The following is a 24,050-nucleotide window of genomic DNA, read 5'->3' as shown; positions in this document are numbered from 1 at the left end:
TATTTCAAACAGAAAATATGAACATAATATAATCATAATAGTTTCCGTGGAACGTGAGAGATACATCTGGGCTCCGGTAGCAAATATTTTAAATCCTAAATACCTAACTGTTCCCAGCGTCTAGTCACGATCTGTGCGTAGGCGCATGCTGCTGAGATATTCTGTTCAAACATCTTCGGGATTTTTAACACGTTGTTTGTATGTATTTTTGTAAAATTACTTTTTGAATAATAGTAACTGGTATGTATTTAATTGTGATCTGTAGGGGAGGTCTATGTTCAGCCGCGGACGTCTTTTGCTAGATATTTTACGGCACATAATGCGCTTCTTTCAAACTTCTTAATAGTATAAGTAGTACCACTGCTTTATAAAAAAATGTATGATAGAAACATTTTTGTTTTAATTTCATTAATTTATAACTCCTATTATCCTGTTTACATTCCTCATTATATCTAAACTCGTTTAAAAATACATCAAAGTTACCAATTCATTAAATAACATCATAATTGGAACACCTAAAAATCACAGCTTAAAGAAATTAAAAAAATCACACAACGGTTATCAAAATATACAATATTCGACTACAAACTACTATAAATATTATAAGTCAAAGTCAGTTATAAAGGACCTAAATTGAAAAGTTAACCAAAATACAGTTATAAAAAAACACGTTTACAACTTTTCCAACTAGTCAACTTATAGAGACTTTTCTGAAACGTCCAGTGACGGGTAGTCACGATCACTTGCGATGCGTGGGCGCAGCTTGTGATTGATTTGCTCATGATCGATTGTACTAGTCAAAGATTATATGGATTTGTATGTGTGTGATGTAGGATTTTTATACATAAATTGCTTGCGTAAAACATTTATTATTTAGTTCCTAATATGTATGGGGAGGAAACTCGTTTTTGGAATAAGATCACAAGAGGTAGAAAACTGTTTTACGCCTTGATTTCGTTCTCGCAGCAAGTTTTACCTATTTAAAAATTTCAATGTAGCAGGTCATATGAAGAAACGTTCAAAATACAAATCCAGCTAATCTCTTTTTATCTTAACTAACAAATAACTATAGTGTTCTCATGAACACTATAGTTTTTTTTAGACACAGCATTTTGATATTTTTAGACAATATTTCGAAGATCTACCTTTTTTATAATCTACTATCTACTTGTTTATTTTATACGTAAAAATATGTGTATTATGTATGACCTATTACAAAATCATTTGTCAAAAGAACCATTCCAATAGTGGAAAAATCTTCTCTTGAAAGAACAAACCAAAAAATAACATCTAACATAACAAAATTTTACCTAAACATAGTCAAAACAAGTCTAACTTAAAACCAAGATGGCGCCTTACGCCTAATAATGCCATTGTCTCGAACTAGTAGAATTTTGGTTGCAAAACTGCGCGCGCGCACCTCTGACTCACACGCAGCGGCGGGATTGGAGGGGATAGCGCATACCTCTAACGATTACTAACATAAAATTCTTTCTGCATGTTTGTTTGATCATTACTCAAAAAATATACAACCGATTTTTATAAAATTTACATACAATAAAAGTAAATTTTATAAGCTATAATTTGGTATAAGTTTAGTCAAAATTGGTTGTTTAGTTTTGGAGATATGGATGTTTTTGTTGGCGATGGGAGTCGCGGCCGTTTGCTAGTTAACAATATTTATAGACCAGTGAATGGCGGAGGTAGAAAAAATTGCGTCATAGATTTCAGATAGAATCCAATATGGTGGATGTGTGGCGGTTTAATTGGAAATTAATTCTTTGCTTATGTATTTGTTTGAGATGTTTTTGTATAGGTTATTGTGTTGTTGTTACTTAAGATTGTTTTTGAAAGAAATTGTAAAAGCGTAGAGAATTCGGGAGACATTAGTTACTTACTTCAAATATTGAGAGGAATTTAAGGTCAAGTATTTTGAAAATAGGATAATTTTGGTCACTCTTGAGACTCATTTTGTTTTGTTATTACGTGTACATCAACTAATTAAAGATTTTCAAGGTGAAAGGTTCCTTACAGATTCAGAAAAATACGCCAATTGAATTTTTCCATAGCTTTAATTCGATTAAAATAGCTAATTTCGAAAAGTACATTTTGTTAAAAATTCCTTAGTTTACTGAACTACCAATTTAGAATATAAAAAGATAGTTACAAAATATAGATTCGAACCCATAATACTCGAGTCTTAATAATGACGTGTCCATTAGCTATTGCATCACATTGACATATTGAATCATTTTCTAACTCTGAAAGGTATTAATAGCCTAATTGCTACATTATAAGCTTGATAATAAGACACTTGTAAGGCGCACCTCTAATTCATATGTCAAAAACAAAATAAATTTCTTGCCGTTTAAAGCAATGTATTATTAGACTTAAAGTTCAGACTATTTGGTAAATAATTTAATGTTCTTGATCTTAGGAAATCTCAGAAATTAGGAAACATTTTACTTTAGGTTTTGACGTTTCGGGAAAATACTGTTGAATTTTTTTAAAGACAACTCCCGCTCTACAAATTGCACTTGTGTCGCGGAGCCGTTTACAGACATACAAACAACGGACAAAGAGTACAAACAGACTCGAAACGACAATTTGTGGATAGCAAAAATAATCGGTCTGTGTGGAAATCGAACCCGCGACCTCCCGACGCAATCATGGTAGCGGTATGGCGACTTTACTACTGCGCCACGGAGGCAGTCGATTTTTTAGGAATAGTGATTTGACCCGCGAAGTAGGAATTATCACTTTGACAGTATATTGTTTTCCGTAACTTGAATCGGCAGCTAATTTTGGGTCGTATCTTTGATTTTTAGCAGTGAAAAAAGACATGTCTCTTTCCAGGTAGTCCCATGCCTAGCAGTGGGACAGTACTAGGTCCAATTGATTATAATAATTATAATAAACAGAAAGCAATTAAGCTGATCTCTATATCTTCTTGAGCACGGAAAGTATTCCAACTTGACTAAATATCAGAATTCATATAATTTATAACAACTAATTTCTCGTAATAATAATAACGTATTAGTATGTAGTATTTATGAACAAATTAAGATAGCATAGGATTTATTTTTGCAATTTTTTTTTATCAAAACTAATCAAATTTCGACACTCAAATCGCAATCTTATTTCGACTGCCGAAATTCTTTCCCATTTTTATTCACAATTGAATGTTTGTAATATGCCTTTCACAAATGATATTAAAACATAATCTAATATACTTAGAAAACGCACTGCAAGTCATGTGATATGTTTAAAAAACTGGTTGAACAAGCCAAGTCCGTACAATGTTATAATATTTCTTTTGAACGCACGCTAACCGCGCTCCTTTATTATGCAAGTATGTCCTGCATTGCACTATGAATTACTTTTACACTTATTATTGTGTATTCTTGTGACTTATGTTTTTTGAGAGTTTTTAGAAGGATTAAATGGTTTTTATAAGAAAAAAATGATTAATTGTCAATCGTTTTATGTGTGATAAGACAATTAAATAAAGACGATACTTATAGCAGAAGAAAATGAATCCTGCTTTGAAAAAATAAAATGCTAAAGTAACAAAAATCTTTGCACCTTTACCTTAGTTAATTAAAATTCAATTCATTTCATTTCAGACAAGGTGTCCTATACATTAACGACTATTGTTAGTAAGATAATATAATAAAACAATATAATAAATTACGACATCATTTGGTGTAGATCTTTACCCAATGGCGCAGCAGAGGGGAGTCCCACCGATAATGAAAGATAAATAATGAAACTGAAAAAAGTAATTCAGCAAAGAAGAAGTAACCTTGTGTTGCTGTCAGTCAAATATGAAACAGCTATTATGTGGAAAACACAAATAATTTCCAATATTTCACTGGATTTAAGATTATGCATTATTTCAGCTTGCTTGACGTTTAGGCCAGGTTAAGCTTAAATCTTATGTCACCATGAAATTTTAGCCACTAGGAAAATATCGTGAATAGAAATTATAATACTTAAATATTTGGACTTAGCAGAAGTCGAACTCACTCCCATACCATACCAACACCGCACCATAACCACTGCACCACAGTCACCTCCATAATTGTATCCTATTAACAACTGAATCTAAAACACTACCTATTTTTCATCCAAAGTCTTATTAAAGCAGTAGGACTATCTTCCTTGTTACCACAAAATACGACTCTATATCCTAATACATAAGGTTCATTTTTAATATAAAGGTTGTAATGGATATGTCTCCCGATTGATTTAGCAGCTAGAAGCAGCATTTTTAATTGATGGTTTTTCTAGACTTATTTATGGAGTAGTGCTCTAGTTAAAGTGATGTTTAATACGTTTTAAAATTATCTTTTTCAAGGCTTTTATGTGACTCCTGGGTTTGATTCTCGGGGTAGACAATGCACTCGCCTAATCTCTAGGTCGGTTTTCTGAACCCTGTATGTACCCCAAAAATATTATGTAAAAAAAACTGAAATAATCGGTAATACAGTAACTGCTCGATATTTTTTATACTGCTACGTTACCGACTGTTACGATCCCAAAAAACTGGGCATTGAAAAACAAAAAACGTGGATAAAGCATTATTTCTATTTTATTAGCCGTGTATGTGTCCCAATGCTGGGCAATACCTCTTTTCTTTCCTACTTTCAAGTGCAATTTTTTATATTTTCGAAACTTGACAAAGATTATATTTATATCCCTGAAAAGGACATAGGTTGCTTCCACAATTAACACAAACGAAGTCGGGAGCATAACTTGTAGAGTTATATAATGCCTTATTTTACAAAAAGTTGTCATATTTTTTTAAAGTCAGCTGCTGATTATACGCTTAGTGTGAACTAATCCTTAAATAGTAAGTAGAGCACTATGATTAAGCGGCACATGTTTTGAAATATAAATTAGTTTTACTTACAAATTGCATATTTTTAATGACTTCCCTTTTTTAAAGTATCAGTTACGCCTCGCGGTTAATACTGTGTAATAAAAGTCTATCGATCTATTTTAAACTATAGTAGGTAGTGCGAGTCCCCATAACCTATAGCTATCAATGGATAAAAGTTGAAATAGGATTGTTTGGTTCAATAATACCTGACCTTTTCAGGGTTCTGCACCCAAAGGGTAAAAACGGAACCCTATTACTAAGCCTCCGCTGTCTCTCTGTCCGTCTGTCCGTCTGTCACAGGCTTTATTTTAAAAAACTGTAATAGCTAGGAAGATTTTCAAAAATTAAGTTTTTCCGTTACCGCTATTACAACAAATATTAAAAACAAAAAAAGGCAGCACCCTTCTATTCTATGTCGGAAGCCTAGATAAAACTTATTTACATTACATAATTTCTTGATTTTTCACTTTTACTTCTGAAAAGATAAATATCAATTTAGAGTTGAACAACTTTATGATTATCTTTTGAGTGTTTATTTTTACTAACTACGCAGGTAGCCATTTTCCTATTGGCAATATGGGTCAGAACCATGTAACCGAAGTGTCAAGTGACGTCACTATAGCAAAAAAAATCACCAAAATAAATATAAAACCTTTAAAGTATCAACTTAGGTATCAAATCCGAACCTTCGTAACCAACAGTCACATACTTAACCACTTGGACCAAAGGGGCCCCCAAAAAAGCAACCCTAACTTTAAAAAATACACCGATGAATTGAGAACCTCCTCTTATTTTCCTAAATCGGCTAACAATCCCATAATAGGGAATAACAAGACCAAGAAATTAATATGATTTATTCTAGAATGATCCAGTTTACGTCATGAACTTAGATAATATAAAGTAAATATTATTACATACTTGTTTATTAGTCATAATATCTATTGATTATATAGAGAAAAACAGGATTTATCCGATAGATAAACTTATAGGTCAAACGTCAACATTAGAAGTGTTTATTTCTAGAAATTTTACGATGACACTTTCGCTGATTATGATGATGCAATGAGATTCATAATTAATGTCAATTTTTTGAATACATATACAATTAATATTAAAAATGTAATACAATTTTTGTTACCCTTTCACACAAGACTTACTGAACAAATTTAGATTTGAATTTATAAATTGACTTTTTCCAGCACCTCCTTTTTTCAAATTTGACGCAAATGGAGCTTCAAATGACAGCTTTTAGTTTTTATATTAAAAAAAGGAATTGCTTCCTTCCGGAATGAGGGAATATAGAGGCTGGTCTTTAACTTTTATAAATTACTTAAAATTTTCTAAAATTTTCTAAAAACAGCTACCTTTCCACGAAAAAGGTTTTATCCCTGGATTAAGCCTAGATACTTAAATTACGCAAAGTCAAGTTAAATCGCAATTAAGTATGAAAATTAGACCTATAATTAGATGTAAAACAAAAATACAGCATTTCCGTGAAATAACAATTACGAAAAAAAAATTTAAACGAATTAGTGGACTTCAAGCGAGCTGTTATCATTAATTTTTTTTAATAGATATGTATGTCTAATAATAATTTTAATATTATTATTTTGTCACTTAGTTACTAGCTTTCTTACATTTTGTATTCTTATACAATTAAAAAATGAATAACACTACAAAGATGAGTAGGATACAGGTTGATAAAGTGAGTACAGTGAAATCGCTATCCATTTTTGAAAATATAAAATAATAAAATGAGATTATGAATAAGTAAACGAGATTCTTATTAAAGCTCTTCGAACAAAGTGAGAAATTACTTAATTATTAGAAAAAAAGGAATATTTTTTACAATTATTCATGAAATAGTTCATAAACATAAAACAAGTGCATTAAACTCACGCGCAACAAAAGTTCCTCAAAAAAGGAGTGCGCGAACTCCAAACAGGAAGAAATTTTCCCGCTGCGCCAGCGCCCCTAGCGGCAATGTTCGAAACTAAACCGGAGCGCGAACGACCGCCAACTCTTTCCGCGCGCTTTCTTTTATCACCTCTCTCTTTCTTCCCAACACACGCGCGTACCTTTTTTGGCGTAAGAGTGGGACGGAAAATAAAAAATGGACGAACGCACATGTGCGCGGGAGTACGTTTTCGTCTTATTTTTCGCCGGTCGTTCGCCTCGGATATATTCGCGTCGCTTTTGCGATTTTTTTGTCTTGCTCCATCCTTTTTTTTACGTCCTTTTCCCTCCGTGTGTGTCCGTTGTGCTAGGACGCGTGGGCCGTTGATTTATTTTTCTTAGTTTATCGCTGAATGTTTTCTAATACTATTCATTTTATGGGTCCTTTTTCGATCTAATGTTAGGTTGCTAAGTTATTTATTTTTTATGCTTCGAGAACGTGTATTTATTAGACGTTATAAACTGCCGGTACGCGATTCCTGGAAGCGGTGGTGTTTAAAAAAATCTCGTTACTGGAGAGTCTAATCATAAACCTTAGCTTTTATTAATTAAATTTTATTTTTAAAAGTGGGATTTTATAGACGTCTAGCTGAGCCTAGTTGATAAGATATTATAAATCTATGTCTTGGCTATATTTCATTCAATTAGTACTTTTTCATACGGTACATTATAACGGCCGATTTAAATTTTACTTTGGTTATAATGTACTGAAACTGATTTAAAATGTAAATATTATTAAATCCATAGACTTAATATTACTTAAAAATATCAAGGATTCAGATAATCTGACATCCTAATATTGTCAAAATTATATGAAAATAATCAAACAAATAGCGGCCACGCACTCCACGATCGTAATAAGAATATCCGAATAATTCATCTTCATTTTGAAAACAAAAATGTTAATACAATAATTATAATTCAGAACATAATTTTAGTTAGAGGAAGGACTAAGAAATCGCTTTAATTAAGCTAGTCAATTAATAAAGGAATTTTCTAATCAATGTTCGCCGTAAAAAGATTTATCTTCGGAGCCTGCAACACTGCGCCCGCGCGCCGTTAGACCTCTAGTGCAGGGTAATTGGAATATCGATATCGATAAATTTATCCAATAGATATTGTCTAATTGGATTGCTGTTTCTATGGTTTTTTCTGCTTGGAGTGTGTCTGAAATAGAATTATTGTTTTTGTTAATTGAATACTTACACAGGTTTAGGTAATATTATTAATAACTATTAATATAAAAAAAATGTTAATGTAATGTTTTGTGCAGTTATGGAATGAAGTAAAATAAAAGAAACGGAAATAGATTATCTTTTGCAATTTATAAAGACTATTTTATACGGGAAAAATAATTAATAATTTGATAAAACACATTGTCTTTAAAAATGCAGGAATAAAACTTTAAATTTACCTTGAGACACTACAAAAACAACTCTTCATAAGTAGTTTCCGGATTCCCAAACGATTGGTAGTTAGTCTTTTGCGCTCTGTAAAATAACATTTAAATGATTACTCTATCTTTTCAAAATTAACGAAGAAATTGTAAAATATACAGGAATCCAAAAAAAAGGCACTTATGGGAAATATCTAGCTTTCATTTTTATATTAGTAACGGGGCTAAGTTGTTAATACCTTTCTACCTTTCTTCATTAAGATAGTGTAATCATAACACCTAGAAAAACTTATGTGAAAAATAACTAATATCCTCTTTATCGATAAACATCCCGCAGCGTAGGTACAACCCTTTAGTATAGAATAAGAAATGTAGCTCAAGTGTCCATACATTGTAAGAGAATAATATGCCAATATTTCAACATCGAAGAAAAATCTAAGTATAAAACGATTATCCAAGTTCCTGGTTCGATTCTCGGTTGAGAAACGTTTAGTAAGTTTATTAATAACTTCAAATCAGGTTTTCATTGGACAGGTACAAATTGGTATTAACCATGATCTCTATAATACTCTACATACTAGTTTTTTCTTATGAATATAAATTATTATGTGTTGGTATTGGAATCAAACCCACGACCCCTGCGTTGCTGCAATGGTCATGGCCTGCGTTGGTAGGTTCAATATATGCCAAAAATTAACAAATTATCCAAACCAATATTTTTAAACAGATGTTTGTATGTCTGTTACGCTACTACGACTAAACTACTGATCCTAGTTGTATATTTTCTTTTTGAAGATAACCGAATTATAGGGAATGAACACAGCCGACATCTATATTATTGAAAATATATTTAACTACGAGCGTGAACCACTAGTTCTTATCATTAAATTAAACTATCGGATAAAAACGCTTCCATTAAAAATAAACAATAGAAAAAAAGCATAAAATAGTCAAAAGACTTATTCACAAATGACTACACATAATTAGGAAATGGTCGAGACGTGAAGCGTTAGACCACTTATCTTTTAGACCACAGACATCGACCACAAAGCGACCACGGGTTGCCGGCAAAAGTATTGCTTTGAAAAAAGGCAATACCTATTAATATGGCTTATAAGTAGTACGGATAGTAACAAGAGGTTTTCCTTAAATAATATACCCTTTTATTACCTTACTAGCGAACTGGCCCTACTTCGTCCGGGATCAGTATTTTTTGTACATTTATACCGCTGATTGCATTCCCATGGGAATTTTGATCCCATAGATCCCAAAACAAACCTCGTCCCGACAGTTACAATTGTGTTTTTAGCAAAAGAATTGTGTAATCGTTTAATTGTTCAAAAGTTATGCACGTATCGCATCCTGCTTACTGTATTAGGTCGGGGAAAAGACTTTTCGCATTATTATATGTATGACCTTTTAATAAAATCTCTTTGGCTTCAAGAATCACAAATGAGTACACGGTTCATTAGGTTTCTTTCAGTGAGCTCGTGAGGTACCCAAATATCGAGCTTTTTTGTGGAGAGAAAATATTTTATTACAAGTTCATACATACTATAATGCGAAAAGACTTTTTCCCCGACCTATTACTTAAAGGTGTAAGCAGAGTATATAGTTTTATATAAAACAGGGCCATTTTCAAAGATTTAGATGGAAGAAAAAGTAGTTCTTATGTAGAGATAGTTATAAGTTTTCTAGTCTGCTAACTTCCAAATACATAAATACGAATAAGGAAACAAATTAATTTATCTTTCTATTAACTCAGTCACAATGTAGTGTACCTTATCGTATTAAATTGCAGACCTTAGCTAGGCCTACTGACCTATCCTAATTTTGGACGTGGAATTTTCTACAGCCTGATAAGGATTCAAGCTAAACATTTTGGAATGAGAATTTGGTCAATTTTATAGCATAAATTTTCCACCATTTTTTTTAAAAGAATTGAATCCAGAAAACGAAATATCTGACTTATTTCTTAAAAATAAATCTATATAACTTTCTTCGATGATCATAAAAAAAGACAGTTAGGGAGAATTGTTTATTTTTTGTCGCCTAGCGGTGTTTGTAGAAAGACCTACACGAAGAAAAGCGAACTACTACGGTTTTGCATTTCCAAAGAATTTCATATTAGTCTAAAATAAACCTAATAATCTTCTGACCTATAGGATCTGTTCTGAAAGTATTACTGATTTTTCAGTTCTAAAAATTATCATGAAACCATACGAAACTGCTCTTTCATCTTCCAAAAAAATCAACACCACCTTTACAAACGTCTATTCATTTTGTTTTTCTTTTTTGAATTTTTGTAATATAATTCCTTTGAATAAGATACAAAATAAATATTGACTTGAAAAAACTTGACAATAGTTACATGTTAAAATCCTTTTTTTTTATTAGACAGCTTAAAACCTAGCCAAGTCTGGCAATTTCATAACAATTAACTCTTATTAATTATTACTTAATAAATATTATATTATTTCTACTCACGTCACAAGTGCAACTGCGTAGTGACTGCCTAGGAGTGCTCAGTACAAAGACACTCTATGATTACACTTGTACTTGCAATGATAACGTGGTTATTTATAAGATGTACCGCATTTATAGTGCAGTACTGTGTGAAAGAGATAGAGATATAAAGGGTTTAATTAAGTGTTTTTGAGATTGAAAAAATTGAGCGTGTTAGGGAAAAATAGATGTCGGAATTTTTAAGTTATTGATGTCCGTTTACTCCTTCCCAGGAAGTCGTATAAACGATTGTATATTCATATTAATTCAAAAATCCTTTACGGCAAAAGAACCATTGTTTTTTACAATTCAATCAGTAGACATAGAGTTTGACTTATGTGATAGATAATTAGCATCGCTTCGATTTTTCTGTTGTTCATTTGTTTAGTTCACTTGCCCGTGAATTCTTATTTACAATTTCTAACTTTTTCTCTATTGTAACAATCAAAACTTACATCCAAAACATCTCTAAACAATTTATCTCTTTAAAGAAATGTGATAAACCATTGACGTCACAGTTTCAAGTAAAAACAGCCGGACTATGAATACAACACTAGAGCTTTTTTTCCTCGCAACGGGGCGGGGTTATCGCGGGAAAAGTTGTGGATTTTTCAAAATTTTATCAACTGCACGTTGAGATAACGTGCAACACTAGTGCAAATAGTGATGCGCTGTTGCTTTGTCAGTCGAGCCTCGACTAAGATAATGCATAATCGATCGACTTGAAGAAATTATAAGTGGACTTAGCTTATTACTGTAAAGTGTGTATATTGTATGGTTTAAGTCTATAAATAAAAACTGAGTAGAAAAAGCAAACGTAAGATTTTTTTATCTGAATTGAGAAAGGTTAATAAATGTAAAAAATAAACTTCCTAGACACTCATTATTATTAAACAAGTCTAAATAAAGCGACCTGACTCAAATTCAGGCAACATTGCAATATTTTTTTTGTCACAGAATACTTTTAATTGCTACTAAACTGAGTGACATTGCTATAAAGACTCATAGATCATTATTACGGATAACATAATAAAAATACCACATAATTGGTTTAAAAGATAGCGTCACGTCAATTAGGAGACTAACTTATATTGATTGACATACGGGTCGAATAGACAACAATAAAATGGTGACTATTTGGTTCTTTTTGGTATAATGTGTAGCTGTAAAAATGGTGGAAACAGGGTTGTTCCCTTTCCTCATTCCAAGTGGAGAATCATAGCATGTAGTAGAAAGGTATTAGATTAATTATATTTGTACCAAATTTATTTGTTACACATAACAATGATGTTGAACGTGAAGGTGAATATAAGAATTAAGGTGAATATAAAAATTATGTTGTAACAAAAAAAATTAAAATTATTTTAAAATGACGATTACATATTATCAACTATGAAGGTTTGATATTGATACATCAAAGAAATGTCTTAATCTAACAAAATATAATTTTGTTGTCCTTATTGTCCTATGAGTCATCCCCAGTATACCAATAAGTGTAAAGCCTAAACTTTTTTATACGAGACGATAATGAAAAACACAAGAAATACTAGGTAGCGATTATATTTTATACTAATAATTTTAATACAATTGCGTTTAAAAATTATGCGCGGATGCTATTTTGGTTAACATTTCGAATTTAAATTGAATAATTAATATTGGTATTGACGAATGTGGTAATTTTTTCTCTTCTTTATACAACAATAAATAGGAAAATTCACGAAAAGCATGCCCAAACATTCATGCATCTATTTCATAACATTTTTTAAAAGATTTTTGCAATGTTCTAGCTTTATGTAGCGATTTAAATAAAGTCAAGATAAAAGGTTTCGATACAAAAATACAATACTAGCTTTAGAGTAATCACTTAATACTTCGATTAAGAACTCGATGATTTTTTCTTTATTAGTCACCTACAATAGATTTATATTCTGAAAGTTACCGCATTACTTACGAAACTGAAAATTATAGTAACATTTTCTATACATATGTAATGTTGAAGGAATTTAAATTGCTTATTTCACAAAATATCGACTTATAGCGGCCATTTTATTATGAATCATGCAATTAACTGCATCTTGACTAGATCTTTAACTTAAGTCACATCACTACCCTATAAAGTAGACCAAGGAACTGTCAACACAATTCAAAAGGACCTAACTACAACACAATAACAATGAAAATTGAATTTTAGAATAGTACTTAGTAGGTTGAATTTCTTATGTGGGTTGTAGGTTTTTCCGACATAAGTGTGTGTACAAAAATGGTATTTTTTCGTTAGAAAAAAGATAATAATGTTGGATGTTTTAAATGGAAATTTTATAAGTCGACGCGGCCCGGGGCGGTTGTTTTTTCGCACTGCAGAGGTAAAAATTTTCCATTCTTACGTAATAGTGTAATTTTAAGTACATTTTTGATGATTTTTTCAATCTTTTGCACTTTTTGGACTTTTTTATACAGTGTGTTTATAGTTTTAAACCCGATTTTGAAACAATTACGTCGGAAAATGAGTGATTTAAGACGCAATATTTTACGATTTTTGTCCCAAAAATATTTTTCTGACCATTTTTTTCTGATTTTGATGTAAGATTGGCAAAAATAAGTGAATGAATGTAGGTTAATGAGTGAATCATTTCGCAATAGAATCGACCTAATCTTAGAACACTTGAATTCGAGTGATTTTTTTAGAGTGGACTTTGCCCTGTTCGCTTAATTACATTAGAAAAAATATTTTTTGGTTAATATTTTGTACTTTTCTAATATGAATTAGATCTAGTTAGAAATCATTAGATTATTTTTAGATTTTCACCCTATTCTCCAATAGATGGCGTTGTGTTAAATTAGTTCTAAAATCTAATTTCGTTTGTCTTATAAGACAGTTAAGGTCATTGCAGACTTTTGCAAAATTGATTTGGTAATTTAAATTATTTTATTAAATAAGACGCGGACACCATAGAGACTCAGAAAAACAAAATAATGTTTAACACGAGACAATCTTGTCAAAAGCAGAAATAAATGTAATAATTACCATTTTTTTCCAAAATTAAAAATAATCTTTGGTTTAAATTCATCATTGTTCCGCAGGTTTTGCTTTTTAGGAGTTAATTTCGTAGTTTTAAATAACTTTGCGTTCATGATTCAGAGGTCACCTTAGGGTTCAAATTAGTATATCTTCTTTGATATTTTTGCTTCGGAAATAGAGGAAACATCACTGGTTTTAAATACTTTACTTTGATTACGTGATTTTAAGAAAACCTAGATTACGCAAGTGAATACTTAGAACTAGTGTTGAATCATTTGCAATCTTCAGGGTGTTTTTCATTTCTCATGGATAACTCTCGGATAAGGCTACATAGATATATCTAGTACTAGCTGACCCGACAGACTTCGTCCTGTCAAAAAGATTTGTAAATGTTTTTTTGCCTACGTATTTAAAAAAAATCTCCTGAACTAAAACTGGTTAATGTAGTAGATGGTGGCTGAGCAGCTCTTTGTACTGCGTTCTGTGCTGTAAAATACACTCTTTGTCCATTTTCTCTTTTTCATTTTCATGTGCTGTAATATTGCTTTGAATGTCACCACGATATACGAATTTGTTTCGTGTATTAGTTGACAAAAGCAAACTCAATAGGTTAGGTCACAGACAACTTTTTTTTTTTTTAATTTGATATGACTTGAAGTCAAATCCTTTTAAGCCGTACGAATTATTTTGTTTACGTAAAATTTGGATATTAAAAATAATAAAACACTATTGGTAAAGCGATTTATGTTTGACTGATGTAATGACGTGGAAACTGATGCATTTTATCTCGCGTGCCGAAACTAATACAAAAGAAACGCGAGTTTCGGAACGCGACATTTAAACTCCTCCAACTATGTATTCTGTGCTCCAACGAACACACGCACATTGTTTTGACAGATACGATCTTTGACTTTAGGAACACACCTACATTGCTTAGACAACAGTGACTGCATGTAATTTTGATAAGAACTTTATACCATAGCAATAAAGCTCAAATTGACTACGTTTTAGTTACAAATCATTTGTATGAGAAAAAGAAAAGGGTTATTTTTAGGATTTTTCCAGCGATAATTCTATTTTTTCTCGCCGTAAAAACCATCCTTAAACTTCAACGAACATTTAAAAAAAAGATTTGGCCAAATTGGTCGAGGCGTTGTTGAGTTATGCGCTTACCAACACATTTTGCGATTCATTTTTATATTATAGAGATAAGGATTAGGAAAAATCCTTATCAAAAATATTCCCTTATTTTTATTAATTTTGTAATAAATACAAAAAAAGTTTGATCAATTTCCGTTTAACACTTTCTCTCACAAAAAAATTTGAACAAAAAATACATTGTTCTTTCAACCGTACTTATTATATTAAAAAAATCTATTCAATAAAATTATGCAGCGTTAAATGCATAGAAATTATTATCCTACAAATCGCCAGCCCTATTTCATAATTGGAGCAAAAAATGCACCCCACGGCGTTAAAAAAAACGTCAATAGGGGTGGCACGGACCAATTAACTCCTTTTTTTTCGTTTAAACATATTTTTTTTCTTTCTTTTTATTGGTCGAGCGTTAGAAAGGGGGCGTTTTTTTTTAGTTTTTTCTTTCCTTTTTTATGTGTTAAGATTAACACGTGGGTTTGAATACCGTTTTGTAAATTGTGGATTGACACGCGATGTTTGGACAGGGGAGGTTTTTTCTCATTTTTTGTCCGTTTTAATAAAGATTGATACTTTTGTAATTGTTTAACGGTCGATTTGATGTGGTTTTTTGTGTTATTTTTTTTTGTTTTTTGTTCCGTTTTTTCGGTAAGGTTTTTTTTACTTGTTTTATTGAGTTCCAACGGGTTGATGAATATGAATAATAATTATTTTTGTACAAAAGAGTATTTGAAAAATTTGTTTTTGTCGTTTATTATTTTAAGATGTCATTTTTTTTCTTTTTTTTTCACCTAAATAAAGGCAATATATGTTAAGAAAGACAAAATAATATATACTGCATGTTGCAATATAAAACTCTACCTTCCTATATAGGAAATAGTCGTAATAATAGTTTCCTCATATAATAATAAAATTATTAATTATTGGTTTAACACCATGATAGGAAAAATAAAATAAATTGTCAACTACGATAATTATTTTTATCAATAACAGGTAATTTTGATAACAATAGATTTTATACTATTTAAATTGAATTTTACCTCAAAAATGTTCATTTTTGGATTTCAATTAGATTTTCCGTAGATTAAACATTAATTTTGTATTAAATACAATGTTATATTTGTATTTCATGTGCATTTTTATTTATTTCAATAAGTTTGATTAGAGATAAGTAACAAACCACGCTCAAATGCAGTCAAATAACATTTTTAGAAAATCTATCCCTAAACCTAAATATAAAAATAATTACCTTACGAAAATACTAATTTGATAAACCTATATTTAGTATAATGTATACAAACCGCGATCTAAAAACTTTAAAATACGAAAATAGTAGATACAGTTGATTGAATAAAAAAATTTCATGACTACATACAACCCAAAATCATTTACACATGATAATATATTAGTTTTCTGTCACCCAAATGTCATATAAAAGATAATTATATAAATTTTCCTCGAGTTAAAGATAATATCATATCATGAAAACCTATTGACATTTAGGTACATTCGAAATTTTCCGTCGCGAAAAACCCGATACTGATTAACACTATTTAAACCACGAGAGGTTAACAAAACAGTTGCAAAGGTTAACTTTTAACACGCAGTATAAATCTGTGACTAAATGTAAGTAATGCCCGGTTCTGAGGCACATTTAGCGGTAGTTTATCTATTCAAACTGTCATTTTTATATGAGCTTTAACGCTATTGAATACATAAACTACCGCTAAATGTACCTCAGAAACCGGAGGCAAGTAAATTAGTAGTAAATATTTAGAAATTAATTTAAACTTAAATGCTTGATAAAGCATTTAAGAAGAAAATTAATTCGTCTTATGGCCACTTATAACAAATCCATGTACACAGTTAGAGTAAAAACTATTTTACTCATAGCCAGCCAAGCTACCACTTCTGGCCAAAGGTACCTACCCAAAATAATTAAGAAAAGAACATCGAGTTTTTTACAGTAAAATAAATTCATTTTTATCCCACTGAGAGGAATAATAGTGGCCTTGAGTAAACCACTGAACAAGTACAACTAAATAACTATAACCTATTATGAAACGTATAATAGATGATAATAATAATAACTATTACTACTTATAAATAAAAATAAACGAATTCGAAGACAATAACAATATTTCTAATCAAAGAAAGTAGTTAATTTGAATGAAAAACGTCGGCATCACTTGTATTTGGTTCGTTAGTTATCGATCAAACAAACAGACACACAACTCGGTTTGTATTCCACACGCACGGAATTCTCGCATCAATAATGTTCAAGTTGTTTTGTGGAGACGGCTTTTTTATATTTGTTTGTATAATATTTATGAAAATTTGTTGCTGAAAATAAGTTTTGTAGCAATGAAAAGTACTACGAATTGAAGACCTTGTAAATGAATGGATAGAAAACTAGATAATATATTGTCTTAAAAAGTCGATACAATCAAAATATTACTTTATATTTAAGTACGTATTATGGAAATTTCGGAAAGTAAAACCACAGTAAAACTCTATTATATCCTTTTTATCCATAATCTTAAAATTATTTATAAAGATTCTGCATATGAAGTCATAGAGATTAATAAATTAAATGCTATCCAATAACAGGGGCGATTCGAGGCAATCAGTTGTTAATTTAAATTGAGATAATTTTTGTGACGACTGGAAAGAATATGTCACAGCAAAAGCATTTTCTCTCCGTAAACTTCACTTTACAATTCTAGAAAAAGTCAATCGTCCAAAAAAAAGGTAGCAAAAGTCCGCTTCCACCCTTTCCCCACTTAACCCCTTCTCGATTTCTTCCAAAAATGATTAAAAATAGGTCGCGGTGCGTGAGCGGGAACCACCCCCGCGACTTTTTCAACCCCTTGCTTTGTTTGAGTTAGATATTTAGATTTTATTTGTGATGTCTGTCATTTTTGATTGTCTAATTGATTTTTAATGTATGGATACTGTTTCGGTAATTTTTTGGATAAGTATAGTATATTTTTGTGGGTATTTCGGTAGTTGTTGAGTTATTACTGTTGTTATAAAGGGATATAAAATACGTATTGAATAATAATTTCTAGTCTTCTAAACATTATTTCCTTCTTTTATTTAAGTCATTTGAGATCACTTGAAAAGGAAATGAATTACATTTGTAGATAAATTCGATACTAGGATTATTTTATTCTTTTAGAATAATTCAGGTGATATTCTTAGACGTTTAATAAATTACATAGGGACAGGAAGAACGTTAACTCCTATTTCAAGCCATTTTAGAAATAAAATACGTACAGGATTCACCATTAACTAAGGTACATTTAACATACTAGCTTCCTGCCCACCCCACTCATAATACTATCATGACTTGATTTAAATAATTATACAATCTATCCCTACATCATTTTCTCACGAAACTAGCCTTAGCAACGAACCTATTATCTTTATCTATGGTACGTTCCCATAAACAACAATAGGGTCAAAACCGGTCCCAATTTTTTTTGTTTTTCAAAATGTGTAAAACAAAAAAAAGGTGGCATTATTAGTACCCTTGCTCACCTTTTGAATTTGTTATAATTTGCATAAATTTTAGGGTCAAATGAATGTTTAGTTTTTGCAGTGTTAAGTGTGCAGATCCGGATTTATCTAGTGTTGTGTTACATCTAGTTTTTGAAAGGGTTATGATTTTTCAATGATTGTTTGGGTTTTTTTTGCTGATGTTCCGGTTTCAACCCTGTTCGAGATGAATCTTTGAGTTTGAAGTGGGTTGTTTAGGGTTCTTGTATGTGATAGTAAAGTTTTGATAGCTACTATACGCATAAAATATACTCCTTTTTTTCAAATCTCACACGATCGTCTATTTCCAAACAAGAGCGTATACTTTGAAACAAATTCGTTCTTCGTTAGGTTTTAACTTTATATACACTTATTTTAAATAAGTAAAGGTAAAAATAAATCACTTTTTTTAAATAACCTCCGAACTTTGCGGAATAATTTAGGCTTTAAGCAAAGAATAGTAGCTTAGGAAAAAAGGTTTGTTTATATGTTAAACAATCGTGATATTTCAGTAAGATTTCCTAATTTTATAATCGAAAGAAACCTGTACAAAACAGGGTGAAATCAATAGTGTTATCCAGTATTCTTTGAAAACACAGTGTATCATTTATCAATTAACGAATAACTCAAAGGTACAAATAATTGTTAGTAAACCCAATATTAATTATTGTCAACTTGAATATTTAATTTCTATTGAATCAAAAAATGATAAAACGATACGTCACCTGGTTCAATTCCCGCGCGAGTTAATTTGGGGTTTGTTATTGTTTATGAAGGATGGTTTTAAAAATGATGATTCTAGTCTCAGTTCTGAGTTCGATTCTTTATTCATTTAGTATAAAACTCTTACGGATTTTTTATATTTGCGTATTTTTTAGTTATTGGACACTTATACGCCAACAGGGTGGATAATCAGAAGCATAACTACTAGTAAAACTTATTTAAACCAATATTTTTTGAACAATAACTTGGTTGTTAAGTCGCTTTCAGTATACGGGCTATTTAAGGAAAATTGAACTGCGGGCTTATCACGTATCTCAGTTGACAGCTAGTTTACGTCAATTTGATGATCACTATTTTTTACATTGCTGCTTTGATATAACGAGTTAATCACTTTTATCTAAGGGAAAAGCAATGTGCAGCATAGTTGCTTTCAAATAGTTGTCAACTGAGATATGTGATAGCCCCCCTGATGTCTAAGTGATTAGCTTTCGAAACAAAACACAAAAGAAAGCAATCTGAATTTAATTTACGCTGAAACGTCGGGCCACATAAAGCATATATTTGCGTGAATGGTCGAGAAATATTACAGTAAAAGTCATACTGATGTATAATATTTTAATGTCAATTAAATCCAGGAATCGATCACCAATCCACACAACGTCACACAATCAATATTATAATACTTATAATATAAAGTGTGTGTGCGATACGGCCGGATATGACACAAGTTAATACAGTAACAATGGCGATGGAACAGCTGTCGAGATACAGTGCGCCCAGTTTGTTGTACTAGCCTGTACTGGGTTCGGTCTTTATATTACTCTTTTAATACGATGAATTTACTAAGTATATAATAAAATTCAATTATAATATAACGTGGCAATGCTGCCAGCATTCTGGGTACGCTTACCGGTCGATTGTGATGAAAAGAAATACCACGACGCGTGACGCAAAAAAAAGAAACTGGTACCACTTTAAGTTAATTTCTATCAAGATTTATGTAAATAGTTTTGTAATGATGTAGTGTAGTAGTAAAGTTATTAATTGTAATAATATTAAAAATTGAGTCACATTACATCTTTGTTATATTAGAACTGTATAAAAGGGCCCCTGTGTGTTGTCTCCGGTCCCACGCACATCTTCCAAAATTCCGGGACTCCATAGCTCCGAGATGGAAAAGACAAACGTATAATACAACGTATAATATAATAATAATATAAGTAAAAGCTAATAAAATAATACTAATATACGAAAAATTAGGTGAAATGTCGAAACTTTTTTATTTTCTCTAACTATAGAATCAAATACGTTATCATTTGATACAATCTTTTCCTGCTCTTGTCGAAATATAATAGACATGAATATCTTATATATAATAAGGTATTGATATATAAAATCACGCCATTAAAAATATCACTCACTTAGACTGAAATATTTTACCTCTTGCTTGAAGATAACGTTCGTTTCAAGCTGCCAGCCTACAGCAGGGCTGCCACCGAGCACAAAATGTAATAATAGGCTGAGATATGTTAAAAACATTTCGCTAATTCTAAAAAAAATCCTTCAGTAACAAAATAATTTATTGATATACTGGTAATCGTTGAAATAAGAGCCTAATAAGCAAAATTTTATTAATTAATTGCTTACAGAGATTTATTTATTTTCGCCTTTAAATATCTTTTTTTTTACATGCTAATGTTTTATAAAAACCCCCGAAAGAAAAAAAGGAAAGAGACTTTCTTCGATATAGTTTATCTAATATTTGCTTTAGAAGAGATTTATCTTCAAATATAATTATATATCGTTGCAAGATTAAGTAAGCAGAAAAAATACATACATTCATTTAATTAAGAACTCCAATTTTCGAAACACCTTTTCTTTTTCACTTGTCTTGTCTTGTCTCGAGGCAACCCTATTTACAGTCATATAAATCGGTCTGTCTGTATCTCTGATAGATCTACTACACCTCTTAGTTTTATTACGTACTATGTTCAACTAATTAGTCTTAGTTTTATTAGTCTATTTTTTAGTTTGTTAGTCGTTTCAATGATTGGACGCTTAAATGTTAAGTCGATTGGATCGGGATTTGTCTGAAGATTTCTGTTATTAGATAATTAGATATAAATGCTGAAGGTTTCGCGAATATTTTTTTACTAGTCACGGGTCTATGCAAAAAATTACACTTATTAACTATAATTTCAATATGTAATTTTCAACACTATAATTTCCTAAAATCAATTTTTACACAAAAATATACCTACTTCTATTTTCTACGGAACAACTGTTTACAACATCATAAGACAATCATCGCAATTATTGCGATTGCTTAGTTCGCTTTATATTTTTGATGCAAGTCCTTATCACAACCTAACAATTTATTTCTACGAGTAGTATTCAAAACGCACTTTCAATAATCTGTATAAAATTTCAAAACGCATAACTACTCTTTTGGCCTGCAGTAGGTCAGAAACAATACGACATCGCGTCCATTGTAACTGGTCCCTAAAACGAAGGGTCATTCGATTCATTGTTTAATTCGATATTATTATTATCTGTTTGTACGTATGTCTGTGTATTTGTTACATTACGACTGTATTTTAAGTACGTTATAGTAGTTTCTATTTGAATATTTTAATGTAAACTAGAATCGAAAAGTAATAAAAACTAATTTATAAGATACGTATGCTGTAGGAATTGGGGATTTAGTAGCATAATTATGTTTCAGATCTATGCTAAGAGAGATTTTCAAAAAGATTTTGTGTGAAGTAAGCTAATTTTAAAGTTTTGGACGAGATATGGAATCGTTTACTTGCATTGTCTATAAAGAAATATACTGAATAGAAGCATAATTCAAAACATTTTGCTTATCCTAAAATATCTTTGAATAACAATATAAAAAATAAGTAGTAGTAGGTAGGTATAATTAAATTTTCGTCCTCATTCTATCAAACATTTCCCGTATAAAAGGTCAAGAAAATATATCTTCACTACTCGTAGGTTCGAGTCCCGTACGAGTCAAATATTTGCATAGACCACTGATAGTGTGGGTGTCGAAGTATGTAGCGGGAATTACGGTACAATCTCAGTGTTTTAATAGACAACATTAATATAAAGATAGATTAACTTATTACCCTGGCTTTACTCGCAAATTCGTTCAAATACTAAAAGATTTTTATGAAATACTTATCCTTCTTTTCGGGAGGAATTTTCAATAAGTATAAATATATTAGCACTCCTCTACACTTCCTAAGGAATCTTCATAACAAAATTCAACTCTTTTTTACTCAGTAGTTTCGGCTATGCGTTGTCTATCAGTCAGTCACTCAGTTTTTGAAGTTTTCAGAAATATTCCAAGTCAAACTAAGTTTTACTTAATGTTCGTTATACTAAACTTGAAATTAGATAAAATGCAAGTATATAAAATAATATTATTTTTAAAGTTACTTGTGTATGTAGAAATAAATATTCTTTGCTTTATCAGCGAATGAAAATATCGTAATGGGTGGTTAAAAAATATTTTAACAGTTCTTGAAAAGTCAACTCAAATAATCCTTGTCTACAAATAACGAAACATTTTTGAAACAATTTAAACAAGATAATTTTAAAACGACCAAATAAATTTTCACTACAACCAATATCATATTCAACTTATCCACGACTCACATACGAACCCTACTTAGATACGAACCTCAACTTCTAAACAAACCCTTTCGACTTCTATAAGAACCCAACTTACATACGAACCCTCTCTTGTAAATAAATTCAGACGCGATACTCTCAACCTCTATAAGAACCATTCGACTTTTATACGAACCATAAAGAAGGGTTTGTTTAGAAGTTGAAGTAAACGTTTTTGAGATGAAATTATTTTCATTTGTTTTTATGTTTTTGTGAGGTATTCATTGGTGAAAATTAAACAAGGTTTTTTTGTTATATGAATATTTATTTTAATCAGGAAGCTACAAAGATTTAATCAGATAATTACAATACATTTTTTTTAAACTCATAGTTTGTGTCATAGAAATTACTTGTTATGACAGTACCATTTTTTAATACGCTTAAATATAAAACCCATCGATTTTGTGTAAGACAATTATAAGATACTTAAAACATTTCAAAAATGCATCTTTGTGATCAAATTTTCGATTTCATAATAGAAATAAATAACCTTACTTTCTTAAAAAACTATAAAACATTTTTTCTATTCTAAAATATAATCTATTTTCTTGCAAATAGCGTTAACAAATGCTTAATTAGGCTACATAACAATAAAATACTATTTAATTTTGGCTTAACTGTACAACTAGTACTCAAAAGTTACGACTAACACAACAATACAAAAATAATGTCTTCATATACTAGTAATGATTTAATGATGCTATCATAGTTTTTCCAGCCATTGGGCTACCGTGGTCACTCACCGTAGCGACACTCCTCAGCCCCTCCTGCTCATTATGTCATTATATTGTCTTACTAATGACTTATTGATAAGACGTGGGCGGGCTTAGCGATATTAAAGAAAAAATGTAGTTAGAAAAAAAAAGATGTAAAAAAATTCATAAATTATGAGATGACACATTTATTTTCCAGTCAGTCTAAGTCTATTGTACAATTAAGACGTTCGGACTTAAAGTTATTATAAAAAATATAGGTTTGAAAAAAATTATTCTGTAAAAATTTCGCACATATTGAGATGGTATTCTTATTTTTAAAAGTCATTGTAGACAAAAATAAGTATGTACATACAATAGTCAGTGTAAGCTAAAAAAATTTTACACACAATGGATATTTATTTCTAAAACACGTTTTCATTATTTTTATTTTAACTTGTTAAATATACTTTAATTAGATTGAATAAACATGTTATTAAA

At 30.6% G+C, this 24,050-nt stretch overlaps 1 protein-coding gene and 1 long non-coding RNA gene across 14 annotated transcripts in view; one reads left to right on the top strand and one right to left on the bottom strand.

Moving 5' to 3' along the window:
- Positions 1-24,050, top strand: part of dati (zinc finger protein datilografo) — a 133,478-nt gene that overhangs the window by 30,518 nt on the left and 78,910 nt on the right. The window lies entirely within an intron of this gene.
- LOC142983992 (uncharacterized) lies at positions 5,726-10,806 on the bottom strand. Its single transcript, XR_012960123.1, has 3 exons — positions 10,725-10,806; positions 8,256-8,331; positions 5,726-8,008 (listed from the first exon to the last, which is right to left on the bottom strand). It is a non-coding gene; the product is annotated as an uncharacterized LOC142983992 (long non-coding RNA).

Source organism: Anticarsia gemmatalis, chromosome 25, assembly GCF_050436995.1.
Source record: "Anticarsia gemmatalis isolate Benzon Research Colony breed Stoneville strain chromosome 25, ilAntGemm2 primary, whole genome shotgun sequence".
Taxonomy (NCBI): domain Eukaryota; kingdom Metazoa; phylum Arthropoda; class Insecta; order Lepidoptera; family Erebidae; genus Anticarsia; species Anticarsia gemmatalis.
This window is presented reverse-complemented; position numbering and strand designations above follow the sequence as displayed.